This window comes from Periplaneta americana, chromosome 17 (genome assembly GCF_040183065.1).
Source record: "Periplaneta americana isolate PAMFEO1 chromosome 17, P.americana_PAMFEO1_priV1, whole genome shotgun sequence".
NCBI lineage: Eukaryota > Metazoa > Arthropoda > Insecta > Blattodea > Blattidae > Periplaneta > Periplaneta americana.
In genome coordinates, this window is record NC_091133.1 from 123,164,604 (window position 1) to 123,171,199 (window position 6,596).

The 6,596-nt window shown below is 31.9% G+C and overlaps 1 long non-coding RNA gene across 1 annotated transcript in view; it reads left to right on the forward strand.

The window, feature by feature from the left end:
- The window catches only part of LOC138692586 (uncharacterized), a 302,932-nt gene extending 297,103 nt beyond the window's left edge, over positions 1-5,829 (forward strand). Inside the window, exon 3 of the long non-coding RNA XR_011330083.1 lies at positions 5,501-5,829. This is a non-coding gene — a long non-coding RNA (uncharacterized lncRNA). The remainder of the gene's footprint in view (positions 1-5,500) is intronic.
- The last annotated feature ends 767 nt before the right edge of the window (positions 5,830-6,596 follow it).

Genomic DNA, 6,596 nt, shown 5'->3' on the forward strand with positions numbered 1-6,596 from the left:
TTTTAATGATTTTTTTTTTTGAAAATTTACTCATTTTTCACCAAAAAATACCATCCTCTCCCCTTAATTCTTAATGTTGTCTATCATTTGATATCTTTTTCTGTCATGATTTTATTATACAGAGTGGTTCACGAGGATTTACCGTCACTTACGGATCTTATTTTCAAAGCCATAGCCTACTGAGCAAAAAATGTCATATAAGCATTTGTCCTAATCTCACTATTTTCAGAGTTACACTAATTTGAACTTGTTAGTAAAATACCTTTTTTCTTTGGTTTTAAGGGTAAAAAAATATTACAAATAGATAATAAACTATTCAGAAGTATAATTTATTTAATTGGCTAGTGTTCTGAAGCTAAAAATATTTTTTAGTAGGTTATTTTACGACGCTTTATTAACATCTCAGGTTATTTAGCTTCTGAATGAGATGAAGGTGATAATGCCGGTGAAATGAGTCCGGGGTCCAGCACCGAAAGTTACCCAGCATTTGCTCGTATTGGGTTGAGGGAAAACCCCGGAAAAACCTCAACCAGGTAACTTGCCCCGACCGGGAATCGAACCCGGTCCACCTGGTTTCGCGGCCAGACGCGCTAGCCGTTACTCCACGCTAAAATTATGTTGTTAATTGTGTTGTACAGATTTTGTTTTCAAATTTTTAAATAAAAATTACATCACTCTTACGCATTTAGCACAAAAATTGTTACAAATCATACGACTTTAGGAACTTGATTCTTTACAGTTTAGTTATCCATCCTAATGTACAGTCTTGAAGAATTTACAAGTGCGGCGTGTTTTGTAACAGTTGTGTGATAAATGCTTAAGAAAATGTAATTTTATAGTTAAAAATCGGAGAAAAAAATTCTGTACGAAGCAACTATGGAATTCACAACACATTTTTAGATTCAGAATACTAGCTAATTAAAGAAATGATACTCCTGAATAGTTTATTCTTTATATGTAATATTCTTTTACCCTTAAATCTAAAAAATAAAGGTATTTTACAAACAACTTCAAATTAGTGTAGTTCTGAAAATATTGAGGTTAGGACAAATGTTTATATGACATTTTCTGCTCAAAATGTCCTCGAAAATAAGCTTCGTAAGTGACGATAAATCTCCGTGAAACACTCTGTATATATATATTATTATTATTATTATTATTATTATTATTATTATTATTATTAGCGCCTATCTTATTCTCGCCATACATGTTGAAATGCAGACGGAAGGTGAAGTATGCCAGGGAATAATCTATACTAATAATAAATCTGTAGCCGAAATTTTTCTGGTAATTTTCGATTTTCCAAAAATAATTGGTCCTAAATATACAATTAACCACCCTGAAATCGAAAATCGATTTTTTGAAATTTTTGTTTGTACGTCTGTCTGTCTGTCTGTCTGTATGTTTGTTACCTTTTCACGCGATAATGGCTGAACCGATTTATATGAAAATTGGAATATAAATTAAGTTCGTTGTAACTTAGATTTTAGGCTACATGGCATTCAAAATACATTATTGAAAAGAGGGGTTATAAGGGGGCCTGAATTAAATAAATCGAAATATCTCGATTATTATTGATTTTTGTGAAAAATATTACATAACAAAAGTTTCTTTACAAATAATTTCCGATAAGTTTTATCCCATGAAAAATTTTGATAGGACTGATATTTAATGAGATAAATGCGTTTTAAAATTAAAATAACTGCCATCTAAGGCCGTGTAATGAATTAAAAAACAAATGACTTCGTCTATAAGGGGCCTTGGACAGCAACAATCGAAAGCTATGAAAGATAGCCTACAGAGAATGTTTCTGTGTTTGTATGAAGTAATATCGGAAGCTAAATTAACCGATTTGTATAATTAATTATTAATTCACCATTGGAAAGTGTGGTTTCTCTAGATGGACATAATGCTATAATGTTATTACAGTAACTCCTGAGTGAATTGAGGACAGGTAAGATTAAAATAGCTTCTTATGCACAGAAAACTTGATAGGCTATTCTGTATATTCGTTTCCTTTATTTCCTAAAATAATTTTTATGACCAAATGAGTGGTCTCTGGATCAAAATGATCGCATTTTAATTATGCAAATACAATTTAAATTAAGTAACATAATAAACGATTTATCCTTATATCAAACACGAATGTTCCCTGGATCAAATGTCCTATTTTAATTATGTAATTACTTTATATTTATTTCTAACAGGTGCAGCGGAGCGCACGGGTACGGCTAGTAGTAGTAGTAGTAGTAGTAATAATAATAATAATAATAATAATAATAATAATAATAATAATAATCAACAGGTATTTGATAGCCGTCCCAACCAGGGTTTACTAATCGGTCTCCTAATCGAGCCTAAATGAATATCTATATTTAATTCAATTTTTTTCTTTAATAGAAACCATAGATAGGTAGGCTATCATTCAAAAATTTATTGGAAATGCAACACACAATTTAGGCTAGAAAACAAATTACACTTTGTAAAGAATATAAATAATGATTAATTATACAAATCGATGACTTCAGTATAGTAGAGGATTTCATGTCCAGGGTGCTGTCAGGAACTTTTAATAATAAAATATGAACTATAGTCGCGACGCTGTTATTCCCGGCGTGACTCCTCCTCCTTGCTTACGTCTTAGGAAGGTCATGCTCTATAATGTCTAGGTAGGTAGTATCGTTCACCATTTTTTTCTTTCGTTGCCGAGCTACCAGACGAGGGATCTATTTGCCACACCGTTAAACATTATCATGTCGTAGCTCCTATGATAATAAATCAAACGCACTGTAATTCAGCAAATAATTGAGCGGCAAATAATGTCCTCGTGTGCCTTCTGCGAACGCCAACGAAAGAGCCAAAATGGCGGGCGATTATATTAAGTATTTAAGTTATCCGGCCTTAAGAAATGTATAACATCTTCATCGGCGAATCACAAGACGCACACGTTTAAATGTAGCCGACCTGCAACGTGATTGGCTGCCGGAAATTAGAGCGACGGGACTATAACTTGTCATTCTAAGGCATTCTGTTATAATGATATGTTAAAATATATACGAATAGAGCAATATTCCAGTCAAAAATTTTATTCACAATAACAAAAACAAATGGAACTTCAAACAAGCCACAAAATTTAATTCCTCGTTTACAGACTGGAACAGTTGCCTGGAAACGCAAACAGTGTCACTATTGTATATTTTACTGTCTAAAAATTGCCAATTATATTCAAAAAGATGTGTGAAAGATCTGGACGACAAAGACACATAAAATTTAGAGTAGTTATACGTCTAGTTGGATATATTATGATCAATAGTTAACTGCCATCAAGCGTATTCTAATTTTCCGATTATGCAGTCAGGCCTCTCTTTTATTCAGCGTTAAGAAACCGGCGGGAATAAAAGTGTAACGTAAACCTTATTAATGTGGAAGTTATCCACTTAAAAGTCTCACGAAAAATTTATATCAGTTCGGTGTACTTATTTTTTTCAAGTCGCTTTTACGGCAAGTTATGTGGTTATATTATTCCTCTTAAAATAATTTTATGACAATAAATTCACATCGGCGTGAAGGAATGTCGGTGAAATGTGTTTAAAAGGCTTCTTGCAGCAACAGCAGCTTTCATAACCGCGACTTTTAGAAACTGAATTTATTGTCAAACTCTTGTCCCTTCTTGAATATCATTGGTTACCTGGTGAAAAGTAACACGTTATAAAATGTTCTACACGTAGTAGCTCAGTAGAAATAAATGCACGTTGTCATAGCAATAAAATTGTACAAGGATTCTACTTTTGTTTTCATTTCACACCTTCGGTGACTTACTTATTTCCTACCTCCAGAAGGATGATAAATCGGTCATAGTGACCTTACAAATTGAAATACTGTATTAAAAAGTTATAGTGGATTTGAGAAAATACTTATCATTACGTGTAACGTCTATATAGGAATTAGGATAATGAAATAAAATACCTTGCATTCTCATTATCTGAAAAATGTAACAAACCTCCTACATCTATATTAAGTATTAAATTACATAACTCTGATTGTTGTCTTATACAGTGTAAATGTCCGATTATTATAGAGTCCTCTGAAGTTAAGTATTTAGGCATAATTTCCGATAATCATTTAAAATGGAACCAACACATTAATTACCTTTGTAATAAATTACGTAAACTAGTATATTATTTTGTTTTATTGAGGAATTTCTTGTCAAAAGGTTTATTACGCACAATATATTTAACTTTATTTCAATCGGTAATTATGTATGGAATTATAGGATGATGTAGCTCATTTAAATCCAATTTTAATCCACTTTATTTATTACAGAAGAAAATAATTAAAATATGTCTTCATAAACCTACTGATTTTCCATCTCAAAAATTAGTTTTAGTCTTTAATGTTCTTAAAATAAGACATATTTCTTTTATTCTATTAATAAAATTCATACATAAAAATCGAAATGATTTTTAATTGTATTCTCATAGTTATGAAATAAAAGGTATGAATTCTTTAAGACTGTTTGAACCAAAATGCAACACTGCTACAGTATTTAAGTATAGCAGTAATTTAGGCTCAAGAATATGTAAGAAATTTATATTTAAATATCCTAATCTTATCAATTCTAATAGTTCTAATATTCAATTAAAAAAATTATGTATGGATTTTATAAATAATGAAAAATTGTAAATATAAATTTATATATTCTTATTATGTAGTACACATATTTAAGACAAACTGTATTATATACTTCCGCCCCTGAGCACAAGTTCTACTCTTTCAGGGGTGAGTTAAAGTTTTATCGGTTTAAATTATATTTTATGTTACAATTATTGGCAAAAATAAATACAAATACATTTACACAAAAAAAAAAAAATGAAATAAGATAAAGTTGTTAATGTCTTGGTTGCCTCCCTCATGTTCTAACATTGCAGGACACTAACCCTAACTAATTTTTATAGAAATATCACTTGTACCCCTTTGCTTCTGACCCCCTCATATGATAGTGCATGAATGCAAGCATATTTTAAGTAATTGATTAACTAGCGGACTTACTCGTGTTAATTATGTAAGTCTGTGCGGCTTACAGCTGTTTCGGTGCTTCATCACACCATCCTCAGAGCCTAATATTTTAAGATTTGATAATGCATGAAAATACGGGCTCTATTTCTTAAGTTACATTCCATTTTATATTATTTTATTATGTTTAATAAAGCCTCTTGAAGTTCATATTGCGATCTAAAAATCACCACTTTAATCATCCTTAAAGCAAAGTAAAATCAATGTTAATTTTAACAAATTTAGGCATTAAAATATGTAAAGTCATCAAAATTCAAACGCTGAATCATCTTGAGAGATAAAATCGTCAAATGTCTCTCACATGCGCCAGAGCACCTATTCTGGCACTGAGAACAACATACCGCAGCAGAAACTAGTGCCAGGAATTAGCAGACCCGTTTGAATGGTATCAGTTTCATGTGTCACAGAACAATTTCTTTTGTTTCAGGATAGCCCGCATACTCGGCCAACAGCTGCTGCATAGCGGTCGGGATTCCTTTCAGACAGATCTTTACCGTATATCTAACCAGCAATCCAGGCGTTACGGTAGCTAAAAGGATTTCATACGCCACAACACTCGATGCGGCGAGAATAAATGCTCTAAATTTCAATTAGAAAATATATTAAACCTTCAGGTGTGTTATCTATCAACTTTACACAGGTCGAAAAACTCCTATAGAGAATGTTACTCTTGCAGCATTACAAATAACTATGAAGCAAAAAGGTAATAATATATATGTGAAAATGTTTTGTATTCTAAAGTTAAATAAAATTAAATTTGACGACAGAAAAAATCCGAAAAATTAATTTTTCTTTATGTCTTTGTCTTCTTTTACATATCCCTTTCATACTAGCTTACAAGTCAACCAACACTAGTTAGGTACACGTTTCGGAGTCTATGGTCAGCATGGCACATATCCACTGCTAAAAAACACAGAACAGCATATGACAAGTAGTCCCACACATAGAAATAAATCCTTTCCATGCTCAACACCGGGAATCCAACCACGGACTATTTGAATGGGAATAGCAATAAATGAGTGACATTTTCCATCAACATCATTATCAGAGCTAGAAAGTTGGTATTGAAACTGTTAAGTTGTGTGAGCTTGGACTATATCTCTACCGAAAGAAAAGTACAGGGACATCATTTTATTTTTACTAACATTTTTAATATTAACCTGGCTATACCTTCGGATCAACACCGTTTACTACCCCTTTCCACGACTGGAGTTCTATGATACTGGCGTAATGTACAAACAAATCACTGTACTAGGTATAGGAGGGAAAGAAAAGTAGTTCATCCATTTACGTAAACTGGGAAATATCGCGATTTTGAGTTTGATAATTTTCATTAGGTTTTTGTTTAATCAAAATAGAGTACAGTATTAACGAAGAGTGTTTTTACTCACGAACTGAGCTAGCCATGTGGACGTCTTCATTGTGCAGTGTATATTATACTGTCTACAGCACATTAGCGTACGATATAGAGAATGAAGTTAAATAGAAAAATAATCATAATATGGATATTTAAACACATTTTT